This window comes from Hyperoodon ampullatus (assembly GCF_949752795.1).
Source record: "Hyperoodon ampullatus genome assembly, chromosome: 5".
Taxonomy (NCBI): domain Eukaryota; kingdom Metazoa; phylum Chordata; class Mammalia; order Artiodactyla; family Ziphiidae; genus Hyperoodon; species Hyperoodon ampullatus.
In genome coordinates this window covers 108,637,874-108,653,653 of record NC_136918.1, presented here as the reverse complement: position 1 = coordinate 108,653,653, position 15,780 = coordinate 108,637,874, and the positions used below count along the sequence as shown (strand labels likewise).

The window sequence follows — 15,780 nt, the reverse complement described above, 5'->3', positions numbered from 1 at the left end:
AAGATAGAGTGTGTGGTTTAAAGAAGGAGCCACTAGTGAATGGAATTAGTGGAAATATACCACTCTTTCAAGAAGTAAGGATAAAAGGAAGAGGGAATGTGATAGTATAGGGAGATATTAAAGTTGAAATTACTTGGGATTTCTTTGGAGATTGCAAACAAATTAAGTATTGCAGGAAGAGTAGAATTTTTGAAAATACTCCCAACTCTAGATACTTTGGCATAAGGCTGAAACTGTGATCTGATCCAGCAATATATTGTAATGTTGTTTCTTTCTCACTTTTATCTTCATGTGAAAATAAGTGTTTCCCCAGTTAAATTCTTATTTCAGCCATAAGAAAAAATAATTCTTATCCTAAAGTAATTTTGCTAAATATTAATTTTTAAACAGTAGATTCAATTCCATATTTTTCTTATTTTGTTTCAACAAAATCCTGAAAATCAAGTTTTTATATAGCTTTTCTCACCTTATCTTGATTTTTAAAAAATAGATCTTTATTGGAGTATAATTGCTTCACAATACTGTGTTAGTTTCTGTTGTACACCAAAGTGAATTAGTCAAATGCATACATATGTCCCCATATCCCCTCCCTCTTGAGCCTCCTTCCCATCCTCCCTATTCCACCCCTCTAGGTCATCGCAAAGCACCAAGCTGATCTCCCTGTGCTATGCTGCTGCTTCCTACTAGCTATTTTATATTTGGTAGTGTATATATGTTGATGCTACTTTCATTTTGCCCCAGCTTCCCCCTCCCACCCCGTGTCCTCAAGTCCATTCTCTATGTCTGCATCTTTATTCCTGCCCTGCAACTAGGTTCATCAGTACCTATTTTTTTTTTTTTTTAGATTCCAAATATATGCGTTAGCATGCGGTATTTGTTTTTTTCTTTCTGACTTAACTTCATTCTGTATGACAGACTCTAGGTCCATCCACCTCACTACAAATAACTCAATTTCAGTTCTTTTTATGGATGAGTAATATTCCATTGTGTATATGTGCCACATCTTTATTCATTCATCTGTCAAGGGACACCTAGGTAGGTTCCCTGTCCTGGCTATTGTAAATAGTGCTGCAATGAACATTGTGGTACATGTTTCTTTTTGAATTATGGTTTTCTCAGGGTATGTGCACAGTAGTGGGATTACTGGGTTATAAGATAGTTCTATTTTTAGATTTTTAAGGAACCTCCGTACTGTTTTCCATAATGGTTGTATAAATTTACATTCCCACCAACAGTTCAGGAAGGGTCACTTTTCACCACACTCTTTCCAGCATTTATTGTTTCTAGATTTTTTGATAATGGCCATTCTGACCCGCGTGAGGTGATATCTCATTGTAGTTTTGATTTGCATTTCTCTAATAATTAGTGATGTTGAGCATCTTTTCATGTGCCTCTTGGCCATCTGTATGTCTTCCTTGGTGAAATGTGTATTTAGGTCTTCTGCCCATTTTTTAATTGGGTTGTTTGTTTTTCGGATATTGAGCTCCATGAGCTGTTTATATATTGTGGAGATTAATCCTTTGTCTGTTGTTTCCTTTGCAAATATTTTCTCCCACTCTGAGGGTTGTCTTGTTTATGGTTTCCTTTGCTCTGCAAAAGCTCTTAAGTTTAATTAAGTCCCATTTTTTTTGTTTGTTTTTATTTTCATTACTCTAGGAGGTGGGTCAAAAAAGATCTTGCTGTGGTTTATGTCAAAGAGTGATTTTCCTATGTTTTCCTCTAAGAGTTTTATAGTGTCTGGTCTTACATTTAAGTCTTTAATCCATTTGGAGTTTATTTTTGTGTATGGTATTAGGTAGCATTCTAATTTCATTCTTTAACATGTAGCTATCCAGTTTTCCCAGTACCACTTATTGAAGAGGCTGTCTTTTCTCCATTGTATGTTCTTGCCTCCTTTGTCATAAATTAGGTGACTGTGTGTGTGTGGGTTTATCTCTGTGCATTCTATCCTGTACAATTGAGCTATATTTCTGTTTTTGTGCCAGTACCATACTGTCTTGATTACTGTAACTTTGTGGTATAGTTTGAATTTGGGGAGCCTGATTCCTCCAATTCTGTTTTTCTTTCTCAAGATTGCTTTGGCTATTTGGGGTCTTTTGTGTTTCCCTACGAATTGTAAATTATTTTGTTCTAATTCTGTGAAGAATGCCATTGATAGTTTAATAGGGATTGCATTGAATCTGTAGATTGCTTTGGGTAGTATAGTCATTGTCACAATATTGCTTCCTCCAATCCAAGAACATGGTATATTTCTCCATCTGTTTATGTCATCTTTGATTTCTTTCATCAGTGTTCTATAGTTTCCTGAGTACAAGTCTTTTGCCTCCTTAAGCAGTTTATTCCTAGGTATATTTTTCTTTTTGTTGCAGTGGTAAATGGGAGTGTTTCCTTAATTTCTCTTTCTGATTTTTCATCATTAGTGTATAGGAATGCCAGAGATTTCTGTGCATTAATTTTGTATCCTGCAACCTTAACAAATTCATTGATTAGTTCTAGTAGTTTTCTGGTGGCATCTTTAGGATTTTCTATGTATAGTATCATGCCATCTGCAAACAGTGACAGTTTTACTTCTTCTTTTCCAATTTGTATTCCTTTTATTTCTTTTCCTTCTCTAATTGCTGTGGCTAGGACTTCCAAAAGTATGTTGGATAAGAGTGACCATAGTGGACATCTTGTATTCTTCCTCATCTTAGTGGAAATGCTTTCAGTTTTTCACCATTGAGTATGATGCTTGCTATGGGTTTGTCATATATGGCTTTTATTATGTTGACATAGGTTACCTCTATGCCCACTTTCTGGAGAGTTTTTATCATAAATGGGGATTGAATTTTGTCAAAGCTTTTTCTGCTTCTATTGAGATTATCATATGGTTTTTATTACTTAATTTGTTAATGTGGTGTATAACATTGATGGATTTGCATTATTGAAGAATCCTTGCATCCCTGTGATAAATCCCACTTGATTATGGTGTATGATCCTTTTAATGTTTTGTTGGATTTTGTTTGCTAGTATTTTGTTCAGGATTTTTGCATCATTGTTCATCAGTGATATTGGTCTATAATTTTCTTTTTTTGTGATGTCCTTTTCTGGTTTTGGTATCAGTGTGATGGTGGCTTCATAGAATGAATTTGGGAGTGTTTCTCCCTCTGCAATTTTTGGAAGAGTTTGAGAAGGATCAGTGTTTGCTATTCTCTAAATGTTTGATAGAATTTGCTTGTGAAGCCATCTGGTCCTGGACTTTTGTTTGTTGGAAGATTTTTAATGATGTTTTCAATTTCATTACTTGTGATAGGTCTGTTTATATTTCCCAAGTCTTCCTTGTTCAGTCTTGGAAAATTTTAGCTTTCCAAGAATCTGTCCATTTCTTCATGGTTGTCCATGTCACTGGCATATAGTCTTGATATGAGAACCCATTATTATTGCCTCTATTGCTAAAAATATTTTTAAAGTTAGAATGTAACAAATTTCTCTAAATAAAATCTTAATCTTAACCACAGTTCTGTTATGTTTAAGTTTCAGTCTTGTTTCCATGACATGGAGGAAAAGAATATTAGTTTATTTAACTTGAGGCTTTCATTCTGTTATGATTATTCGAGTTAAAGGTCACTGAAAGACAGAGAGAGGGCTATCGTTAGGAATTGCAATAAATATGAGTTAGGACAGGGAATCAGAAAACTTAAAAATGAAACAGTAAAACCCAAACCTCTTAACAGTGCTGCATAATATATGGTGAATGCATGTTCTCAGAATGGTCATATTTGAATACATAACAAACTTGTCAGGCTATCAGTTTTTTCCACACCTGATGACACTCTAGCCAGATAGTAATAGATATCTTCTCTTGAAAAGAACAAGTACATGTTCTCACTATAATTATTGATTTGAAGTATGTGTGTGTGTGCATATGTGTTTGTGTATGTATGTATATGTGATTATAGACTATGTAAAAGAAACAGCTTAATCAAAAAACATGGAGGATTGTATCAGAAGTCATAGGTTTTTTCTTCAGATTGGTATTTATCTTTTTGCAAATTAGGGGAAAATAACTGACCACTCTAAGTCCTTTTTTATCTTCTAAAATGAAGGAAATGATACTACTTGCCTGTTAATGCTATGGAAAGCAGTAAAGAAATCCGTGAATAATTTGAAGTTGCTGGGGGACTTTTTTTAGAATAGAGTATTGTTAATGAAGACTGGCCCTTCAGTAGCTGCTGTGTGTGCCATCTCTTATGGCAAGAAGAATTGATCATTTACATTCACTTTCAATATTACTTAAAAATAAGTTCTGTCTTTTAATTAGGCACACTAACTAATGTAACAAACAACTCCAAAAATCTCAATGACTTAACACAATGAAGTTTATTTCTCTCTCACTGCACAGTTTGCTGAAGTTTGGAAAAACCTCCTCCAAGCAGTGATTCAGGAACACAGGCTGTCTCCATCTTGTGGAGTTCAGTGACCTTGTGACTTTAAGATCACCATGCCTGTTGCCATCTGCCAGCAGATTAAAAGAAAAGAGCTTTGGGAGGTACGTTGGATACTTCACTATCTGGCTCAAAAGTGCCTACCTTATTCTGCTGGCCAGAACTAGTCACAAGGTCCAACTTAGATACTAAGGTGCTAGGAAATTTTCTAGATAAAATATAGCTAAGTACAAGGAGGACAAAATTTAGGTAGTCACTATAGAGTGACCAATCATTTTGTATACTCGAAACTTTCTTAGTTTTATTTATTTATTTATTTATTTATTTATTTATTTATTTATTAAACATCTTTATTGGAGTATAATTGCTTTACAATGGTGTGTTAGTTTCTGCTTTATAACAAAGTGAATCAGCTATATATATACATATATCCCCATATCTCTTCCCTCTTGCATCTCCCTCCCTCCCACCCTCCCTATCCCACTCCTCTAGGTAGTCACAAAGCACAGAGCTGATCTCCCTGTGCTATGCAGCTGCTTCCCACTAACTATCGGTTTTACATTTAGTAGTGTATAGTCCCAGCTTACCCTTCCTCCTCCCTGTGTCCTCAAGTCCATTCTCTAGTAGGTCTGCATTGAAAGCTCTGCATTATGGGAATCTCTTCATCCTGAGAAACCAGGACAGTTGGCTAGTCCAGCACTGTCAACCATTTCTTCCAGAGGCTTGAAGGAAATGTGCTATGGATATAGGTTTACATTTTATAGCAGAGAAACAAGAAGAGCAACAAGAGCTCCAAAATATTATCTAGGCTTTACAGTTTAAACCTGAAATCAGCCTAGGGAATAAGCAATAACGGAAGCCACTATTTTCATAATCTTCATTAATTGAGAGCTTTCAGTGTGCCAAGCAATTTATATGCTATCACTATGAGAATAGCCCAATAAAGTGTATAAAATACTCCATTTAAAGTGATGGAGGTTCAGAAAGGTTAACTGAACCTTCCAAAATCACACTCTCATAAGAGGTAGACATGATTCTAAAACAGTCGCAAATGCCAAATTCTTTCCTTCAGTTCACTGATCTTAGATGATAACACAAACACACACAAACATAGATGTACATTTAAAATGACATGAACTCCTAACAATATACTGTTTTAACTGTATACAAATGTAATCATCTCCCAAGCAGAGATATCCCTGTTGATTAACGTTTGAGCTTTGAAATACAGTTTATTTTCTGGGACAGTTTTTCTATCTTTTCTTCTCTTAATAATGGATTGGAATGAGGTTTAATATAAAGTAAAAACTGTTGTGCCTAGGACTAATCCTAAACTAAGTAATTGAATTTTTAAATATCAATATTGTTATAACAATTTGCATCCTGCTTATGTTGCATGGCGGTTTCACTGGGAAATGTTTTAAATTTCTATCGAAAATATCAGAAGAAATACCACCCAAGATAGCCCTTTAATAGAATTAAGTGTTTTTACTGACATTTGCTGTAGGATTAGGTAAGAAATGCTTTGGCTGCTTAGATCAGAGTTTTCCAAATTCTCAGTGATCATGAAACAATTTAAAAATTAAGATGGGTACTCAAATATCAGCAATAAGTCATGAAGTAAAATGAACACATCAATCAAATTTGAAGTAAAAAAGTGATGTGCATGTAGTCATACTTGTAATGAACAGTTTCATTTTATTTATGACATACTTTACAAGTTAATGAAAAAGAAACGTAAATAACATCTGATTAAGATTAAAGAGTACAAAGTGATGAAGAAAAAGAGAAACATCTTTCATTTTACATTTTGGTTATAATAATCAGTTTAAAAATACCACCTTTGGGGCTTCCCTGGTGGCGCAGTGGTTGTGAGTCCACCTGCTGATGCAGGGGACATGGTTTCGTGCCCTGGTATGGGAAGATCCCACATGCCATGGAGCAGCTGGGCCCGTGAGCCATGGCCGCTGAGCCTGCGCGTCCGGAGCCTGTGCTCCACAACGGGAGAGGCCACAACAGTGAGAGGCCCGCGTACCACACACAAAAATAATAATAATAAAAAAATAACCACCTTTAAAATGAGAACATAGGGCTTCCCTGGTGGCGCAGTGGTAGAGAGTCCGCCTGCCGATGCAGGGGACACAGGTTCGTGCCCCGGTCCGGGAAGATCCCACATGCCGTGGAGCTGCTGGGCCCGTGAGCCATGGCCGCTGAGCCTGCGTGTCCAGAGTCTGTGCTCCACAACGGGAGAGGCCACAACAGTGAGAGGCCCACGTACCGCAAAAAAAAAAAAGAAAAAAAAAATGAGAACATATTTCTATGTCTCTATCACATATCAGCTTAATATTAGCCATGAAGTTGAGAAATCAGATAAAGCATCATATGTGTATATATAATATGTATATATTATACATATATAAAATTTACATATATATAACATATTACACATTTATAGGAATATAATGGATTACTTGCATTTTATTATCACTGCAGCATAATATAAAAATGCCATTTTCAAAAGTTATTTTGTAGCAGAGGGGAAAATTACAGCTGTACATTTTGGGTACTTCTCACATCATTCAGGGATTCATCTTGTATAGCTTTATTTTTTTTTCTTTAGAAACAAAGTTGCTTATGTCATCTTTACAGTGAAATAGTCCAGACTTTTCTCTGTTTTTATTACAATTTGAAAAGCACAGGATTCTTCTTTTCAGTTTCAACATGCATTGCCAGTAAGTTGGTAAATGCTTCTGATACATTAGTGGACAAAAATAACAAGTTGGTGCATCAGGTGACTTTACGAGTTACATCTTGGAATTTATCAAGAATGGCACCATTTCTGAAAGGGATAAACATTATGGAATAAGCCTAGCTATAGAAATATGGTAGGGTGTTTTTTTTCCTTCTTGTATTTAAAAATATTCTACAGAGGAAAATACTGCTAACATCTATTTGTGTTGTATTTGAGAAGCACCTATTATGATCTCACAGAACTCAGTTTGCGAATTGCTAACGGAGTTATCTTGTCCCAATAGAGGCAAAACACGCCCATCTCTTCCGCTGTTTCTCCCCATCCAGGGGCTGATGCATTCTAATACGCATACTGTTCTTCTAATAACACTGTGGACTTCTGTCAGTGTCACTAAACTAATAACAGAGGGAAGGAAATGATGTAAAAACAAAATGGCTTAAGAACCAGGGACTCATAGATGTTATTGACAAAAAGAGGAGTGGGCAGCTTGCCATGAAATCAACTGGAACACTGCCAGAGTAACACTGGCTTCTAAATTTGTTCATAGGAGTTCCCTTGAGAAGACCAGGCTTCCCAAAATTCTTATATGCAGATGTTCTAAGCATCTCTGATCTTTATCACATATTTTACCCTGATTATTGAGTTTATATTTGCAACTTGGATACACTTTAAGCTTGTAACTTCAGGGTCTAGGGAGAATATAGAACAGTCTTGATTTTCTGAGCAGCAACACAGAAATGGTCCTCTTTGGTTCTTTCTTATTTTCCTAGTAGTCTTCGTTCAACAGAAAAGGTAGATTTCTGCTCTCCCAGAGAAGTATCTCAATTGTTATTTATTAATATTTAGTTATTACTTTTCCAATGAATTGCCTTATTAGGTCCTTAGTCTAAAATACTTTTCTTTCCCTTCTCCACTGGACAACCCTCCAAGTCACTCTCATTCTCTGCTCTACCATTACATGTTGTGTGTACCATTGTTATAACTCTTACCACCAGCACTGAAAATATTCTAATGTGCTATGTCTCATTGTTCTCTGAATTCTGTTAAGGGAGAGGCCAAGACTTATTCATCAATACATATTCACTTGTGTCTACAGCATATAGTAAAGACTCAGAAAATACCTGTAGGAAAAAAAGAAGTACACAAACAAAAGACTTCACTTCATCTAGTTTTATCTTAATCTTAAATACAGTGTGTTCATTAAGACTCCTGAATTTTATACTAGACCCTTTTCTTATTTTATTATATTGTATAGAACCTTTCTAAACCCTAATTTTTTCAAACATCTATTAGAGAAATCATCTTAGCTGTTACGTTTTAAATTTCCTGTTTTAAAAATGGGTGTTTTACTCTACATGGGATATCAAAGGCCACTTAATTGCTGATATGCTTTCAGATTAATTCATAGCATAAGCAAAGTATTTCCACTAAAAAAGAGTTTTGAGTTAAGTCCCGTTAACAAGGATGAGAATTGCAGAAATGTTTGGTTTTAAAATGGATTCAGATCAGACTCTAGAAGGAGAGACACTGCAAAGATTTTACTTAGTTTTTACTGTTGCTGTTGGCTTTTTCATTTACTTGTTTTGGAGTTTTTTGGTTTTTTTATTTTTATCCTTCCTCAGCTAAGAAATCCTCTCTACCATTTGTACTTATTACCTCAGTAGGATTGGGTTGTGGGGTATTTTTTCCTTTTAATATGTCTTCTATCTTATCAAACATGCTTTTTATTTGGAATTTCTCAGGAAATTTTTCTCTTTCCTCTCTTCCTGGAACAGGGTTGTATAAATTGCACCATTTTCAAGTTTTTTTTCCTCATGCTCACTCAGTTTTTCCAGTAAATTTATTACTAGTTGTGTAGATTGGATTCCTTGTTTCATGTGTGTAGAGGAATAAGGTCTCAGCCTCTCTCCCTTTACTTGAATTGGAATTTTTATTTTTTAATTCAAACCATCATTTTATTCAAACCAAGAATATAAAGCATCTCTTACTATTTAGACAATAAGCATTATAGCTTTAAACACTCAGGGTAGAAGTTGTGTAGATTAATGTTTTAACATAGAATAAGTACCAATCTCTCCTAAATAATATATATATATATATGAATATTCTATATAGTATTGTTACCCATTTTTATCATTATCTTTTTTTCTTAATTTAGTGTTGTTTTAAAATGAGATACTTCAAATAGTTGAGGTCTCCTTATTGCATTGTACCTATTTTCTATGTGCATAAGAATATCTTCTCTATCCAGGACAAATAATTTTTATTCATAGTATCAAGAATTTGGGATTTGCTCCTCCAATCACATAATACATATGTAGTAATAGTTTCAGAAGATTTTCATATCATTTCCAAATAATGAAAAAATTAATTTGTCTTTCTCATATTTTGTGTGGCCCAAATATTGAAGGTATTACACATATATAGTATTCGTTTTCACAGCTACAGCACTTTTAAACTTTAGCGATTCAAAAATACAGAACTGGAGTGCTCTAGTGACAACATAAGTAAAACCAAGTAAAGCCCATTTCTGTCTACAGATATGAGAGCCGCAAATATTTTACAAATTATACATAATCAAAAGAAAAATACAAATAAAAAATAACAATAACTGCCATTTAATGGTGAACACTGGGAGCCCAACACTGTCTTGTGCTCCTCTCATTTCATCTTCAGGTATAGATTCTTTGTGGTGGGTCATGGTACATTTCTGATTTTATAGACAGGAAAGGGAAGCATGAGGATTTTAAACTCAGTTGCTCAAGATGATATAACTATTTAATGTGGAAGTTAGGATTAAAAATACAGGTGTGTTTGATTCCAGAACCTGTCCTCTTAATCATAATCCTAGAATTCCTATGCAATGACCATTAGGAAATTATTAAAACTTCTGATAGTGCATGGGGTGATCTCAACTTATATGCAAATATTCTGCTTTACTATTTGACCAAAAATAAATTAATATTCTACCGTTGTCTACATAACAAGTTATATAAACATTATAAAACCAATTATGAAATGTTAATATAGATTTGTAGTTGGTTATAAAGGAAGCTATGGTACAGTATTATAGTGTTTTCTATTTACTAATATTTAGAGTAACTAATGGAAAAACGTAACTAGACAATTATTTTTTAAAAAAACCTAGAGGGGTGGGATAGGGAGGGTGGGAGGGAGACGTAAGAGGGAGGACATATAGGGATATATGTCTATGTATAGCTGATTTACTTTGTTATAAAGAAGAAACTAACACACCATTGTAAAGGAATTATATTCCAATAAAGATGTTAATAAATAAATAAATAAATAAAAACCAAAAAAAAAAAAAAAACCCACTAAAAACTTAAACAGGGCTTCCCTGGTGGCACAGTGGTTGAGAGTCCGCCTGCCGATGCAGGGGACACGAGTTTGTGCCCTGGTCCAGGAAGATCCCACATGCCACAGAGCGGCTGGGCCCGTGAGCCATGGCCACTGAGCCTGCGCGTCTGGAGCCTGTGCTCTGCAACGGGAGAGGCCACAACAGTGAGAGGCCCGCGTACCGCAAAAAAAAAAAAAAAAAAAAAAAAAAAAAAAACCTCTTACAACTAAGTAAAGGAAGCAATTTCTTTTTGTTGTTGTTGTTAATTTAAAGTTTTTAAATAGTCACATTTTATTATTATTTTTTTATCAATTTATATATTTGTTATTGCACCCAGGCTATCCTTAACCCTGGCTCTCACAGTGTGAATTCTTCTTCCCATATCTTATCCACTAATTAATATAAACCTAGGCATACTATTTATATTAGCTACATCAAGCCTAGCCATTTATTCCATCCTCTGATCTGGATGAGCTTCAAATTCAAAATACTAATTGGAGGTCTATGGGCTATAGCACAGACAATCTCATATGAAGTAACATTAGCAGTTATTCTCTTATCAGTCCTACTGATAAATGGATCATTTACACTTTCAACAGTAATTATTACACAGGAACACCTGTGACTAATTTTCCCATCCTGACCCCCTACCCAGAATTCGATTACCTCTATTTTAGCAGAAATCCACTGGAGCTCCATTTGATTTAACAAAAGTAGAATCAAAACCTATATTTGAAGGAAGAAATTTCTGAATTTGTGTGTACATATATACTTATTTGATTCAGCAGAAGGGAAATTTGGTTAATATGTGATATACAATAGGTTTATTAAAAATCATGTAGATATTAAAAGAAATATGAAATCCAGTAAGTAGGTAAGGCATTCAAAACATGAATATGTTTTAGTTGAAGTTTTCTTTTCTTATTTGTTTCATTAAATATAAATCTAGATAAATATCATTCAGCCTTGAAACAACAGTATTTAAGCCAGGTATTTCTACAGTTAATTAAAACTAACTTAGGCTTTGTCAATTGAGACTGAAAAAAATAATTATACTACTTAACATTCCTTATTCGTTCATCTTTTCAAAGTACAGAAATTCAGTGATCTGAAAAACCAAGAAACATTGAGATTAATCCTCCATGTAGTTTGGTATTTTCTTCAAATTATGATAATTTCCCTTTGTGTATCTGCTACCAATCCTCATGATTTATTACACTAAATTGAATTTTAAGAGAAATCAAAACAAAATGTAAGAGTCAAGCATATCTTCTATGTGTACCCCAAAAGGCAGTGTACCAAAAATTGCAACAGTTCTTCAAAACATCCTTAATTGAATAGAGAAGTTGCCCAGGGGGAACTGAGCAAAAAGTTAATTATCAGAGCTGGCAACATTTTTTTATAAAGCATTATGTTTTATATTGGGTTGAAATTATGATAGGAATAGAACTACATGTTCTGTATTAATCTGCTTTATTTTATTTTATTTTATTTATTTATTTTCTTTTTGCGGTACGCGGGCCTCTCACTGCTGTGGCCTCTCGTGTTGCGGAGCACAGGTTCTGGACACTCAGGCTCAGCAGACATGGCTCATGGGCCCAGCTGCTCCGCGGCATGTGGGATCTTCCTGGACTGGGGCATGAACCTGTGTCCCCTGCATCAGCAGGCGGACTCTCAACCACTGCACCACCAGGGAAGCCCAAATCTGCTTTATTTTAAAGATGCTAGTGTGGACATCCTGTAATAGATTTCTCATAAGCATCTATTTTCTATACTTCTTTTACTTGGGTTATGGCAATGAGAGACTAATGAAATTTAAACATCAGCTTTTTACAGGGTCTCTTTCTCTTAGCACATTTTTTCTGCTTAGTATTCTTATATTTATTCATGTGATGCTTTTAGGACACTATTCTTAGCTCCTTTAAAAAATCTTTTTAGGTAAGTAGGTGGAATACTGAGAAGTTTCATTGGAATAATTTTTATTACTATAAATATAAAATTGTCTTAATAATTATGCTTTATACTTGACTTATATTCTTTATATTTAGTAGTATATTTTATTTTTAATATTTCTACATTTTAAAATGAGCAAAAGTATTCTTTACAAAGTTATTTGTTTTAATTTAAAAATTGAAATGTCAGAATAATAATGTCTAATGTTTTCAGATAACTTACCTTAGGCCAGGCATTGTATAAAGAGTTTTACATAAAATATTCTATTCAATACTCTAATCAAACTTCTGAGGTAGTTATATTGTAGACATTAGAACCATGATGTTAATGATTTTGCCAATGGTTGCACAGCATGTTAGTGGCAAAGAGATTTTGAACCCAGGTCTGCTGACATATTTGCCCAAGCCAGCCTTAACCTTAATATAAATCTCTATCATAAAATCAGTTCCCTGTAGTTTCATTAAAAAAAAAATCCTATTTATATATAAACATACAAAATGCTCTTTTCTTTTTTTTCCCCCTTTCAAATTATGTTGCTATTGTGCTTTAAAAAAATACATATTTTTAAAGGAGACAGATGGGAAAAACCTACTCCTTGAATTGCTGTGTATGAGAAGCACTATGTTAGTTCCTTTCATAGATTTCCCATTTAATCCTCTGTAGGATAATATGAGCTGGATATTGTTGTTCCCACTTTACAAATGAGGAAATTTATCCTCAGAGAGTTTAAGCATATCAAAGCTAGACAAATGACACATGATAGAGGCAAGATTTAAACTCAGTGCAGTAGAACATCAATAACTTTATTCTTTACATGGAACCAACTACCTGTGACTGTCACTTTCTCCCTAAACCACTTTTCTCAAAACGGGGAGAGAATCAATAATGTCTGATAGATGCATAACATGTATCAGGCTTCTGGAAGATATTTTCATTAGTTTATCTCGTTTAATTTCCACAAAAGCATGTGCTGTAGGAATCATTATTTTCGTTTTACCCCTAAGGACACTGAGGGTCAGAAAATCTGTATAATTTACTTAGAGTCTTACGGTACCAATCAGTAACTTTATATATGTTTATCTAATTTCAAAATGTCTGAACACCTTGGGTTGGGGCTTCTATTTTAATTCAGAGAAAACCAAATATATTTAGTATAGTCAAGGAAGAGAACAGAAATCTGGCAATGTTTGGTGTCAGCGTACATAGGACTAGTATACCCACTTATGTAAAACTAAGAATCCCATCTCCCTATTAGACAAGTCTGAAGTTTTCTAACAACAGGGTGGAAGCTCATGAAATCAGGAAACAAGGTAAAGCGATCCTGTTATCACCAATTTCCACACTAGGGACTGTCATAATTTGTTATCTCAACTTTATTTTAAAAAATTCAGCATTGTTATCTACATCTCTAGAATATGTGTAGCTTATTAACTGGATATTCAAATTTATTCACTTCGAATTTTACTTAAATATAGTAATTTAAATGTTTCAATACTTTTTATAACATTTATTATTTTCCTCATTTATAGACTTTAGACCAAAACTTGGCTACTTATCAGCTAGTTATTAAGTAGAATTATACTCTAGAATTCTATTTCTGTTTGAAGAATAGAAACTATTTTAGAAGTGTTTTTTTATATACAGTAGCATGAAATGTGCTTTTGCCTTTTTTGTTCTAATTAAATTTGGTATTAAAGTTTTGTAATTTTACTGGTGTTCTGTGCATATATAATGGCAATAAATTAAACACAGTTTATTTGGGTGTTTTGGCCATTTATTATTCATCATGCTCGACATTTCATCAATCCAAATGAAATTTTAAGTATAACCAAAACAATGACTCTTCTATGATACAGTAGTAGTTATTTCTTGAGATGGGATGAGGGGCTCTTTCTTGAGGCTCTTTCTTTTAAATGATGTCCACTTGATAAAAATAGATGACAATTGTTTTCTTTTAGTTGATTTCTTTTGCTAAATTTCACAAGGCAAGAAAAGGTATATCTTGGGCAGTAGTGATCTTGAAAGGAATAGATATCAATGGTGGCCACAGCCACTCATGTATCTATTCTGTTAATACAAGTGGGCAGTGGATTCCTTACCTTCATGATCTTGAAGTGAAATATTCATTCAGTGATAAAGTTTAGTGGACTTGTATCTTCAGGATTGTCATTCTTATTCATTCCAGGCCTCAATCTTTTGATCCATTCTCAACCTGTTCATCTCCATTCAAACTCTTGGTACTCTGTTCTCTGAAAACCTTCTACTATCATTAAATTGAATCCTCACCTTGAATTTTTTTTTTTTTTTTTTTTTTTTTTTGCGGTACGCAGGCCTCTCACTGTTATGGCCTCTCCTGTTGCGGAGCACAGGCAGGATCCAGACGCACAGGCTCAGCGGCCATGGCTCACGGGCCCAGCTGCTCCGCGGCATATGGGATCCTCCCGGACTGGGGCACGAACCCACGTGCCCTGCATCGGCAGGCAGACTCTCAGCCACTGCGCCAACAGGGAAGCCCCCTCACCTTGAATTTGACTAGTGAGACCAGTTCTCATCCAAGACTTTCAATAGGACATTTCCCCTGTGCCTTTGCTTAGCATTTTACAAAGGTGGCAGGGCTGATATTCACTAGCACTTATTCATCATCTTATGCTCATCCTTCTAACTTCAAAACTGGACCTCATGCTAAAGTATTTCCATCATCTGCAGATGTCAAGTTCTTAACTTTCACAGATTTGTTTTGTTCTCACTTCCTCTGCTCCAGTCTACTTCAGGAACACACGCTTCTGGTCCCAGGACATTATCATTCCCAGAACTAGCTTACATGTAATATTCCAAATTCCAAGATCCACTCTCTGACTACCTCTCTATTTTAATAACACTGCTCACCTTGTTTCACCTCTTAAAACACTTAGACCATTAACTGCTCCCTACTCTCCCAGTCATACCACTTTAATTTCTTTTTTTAATGTAACTAGGATCAGACAGTGAAACAGTCCAACTTCTCTCTCACCAGGGCTTTCCATCTCTTTGTTCTGTTGTTCTCATCCCTTACCTGCCCCTAAGGATGCATCCTAACATCAGTTGTAAGGCACTGCTAGAGAAAATGGCCAGGCCATGAACACGAACACATTTATCTATGGATAATTTCCACACAGAGCTGATTATTAATCTTTATCATTGTTGATAACTGGCCCCTTCTCCCACAACTAATCAAAATCATTCTCATTCTCCTTAACTTTTCAGCCTATCTTCTGCTCACTTAGTGGTAAGAAATTACCATGCTATCTACTTAA

General features: G+C 34.8%; 1 protein-coding gene across 7 annotated transcripts in view; it reads left to right on the top strand.

Annotated features, from left to right (window-relative positions):
• CADM2 (cell adhesion molecule 2) overlaps window positions 1–15,780 on the top strand; it is a gene marked incomplete at both ends in the record, with an annotated part of 1,071,386 nt that overhangs the window by 56,197 nt on the left and 999,409 nt on the right. The gene's annotated exons all lie outside the window — the stretch shown is intronic.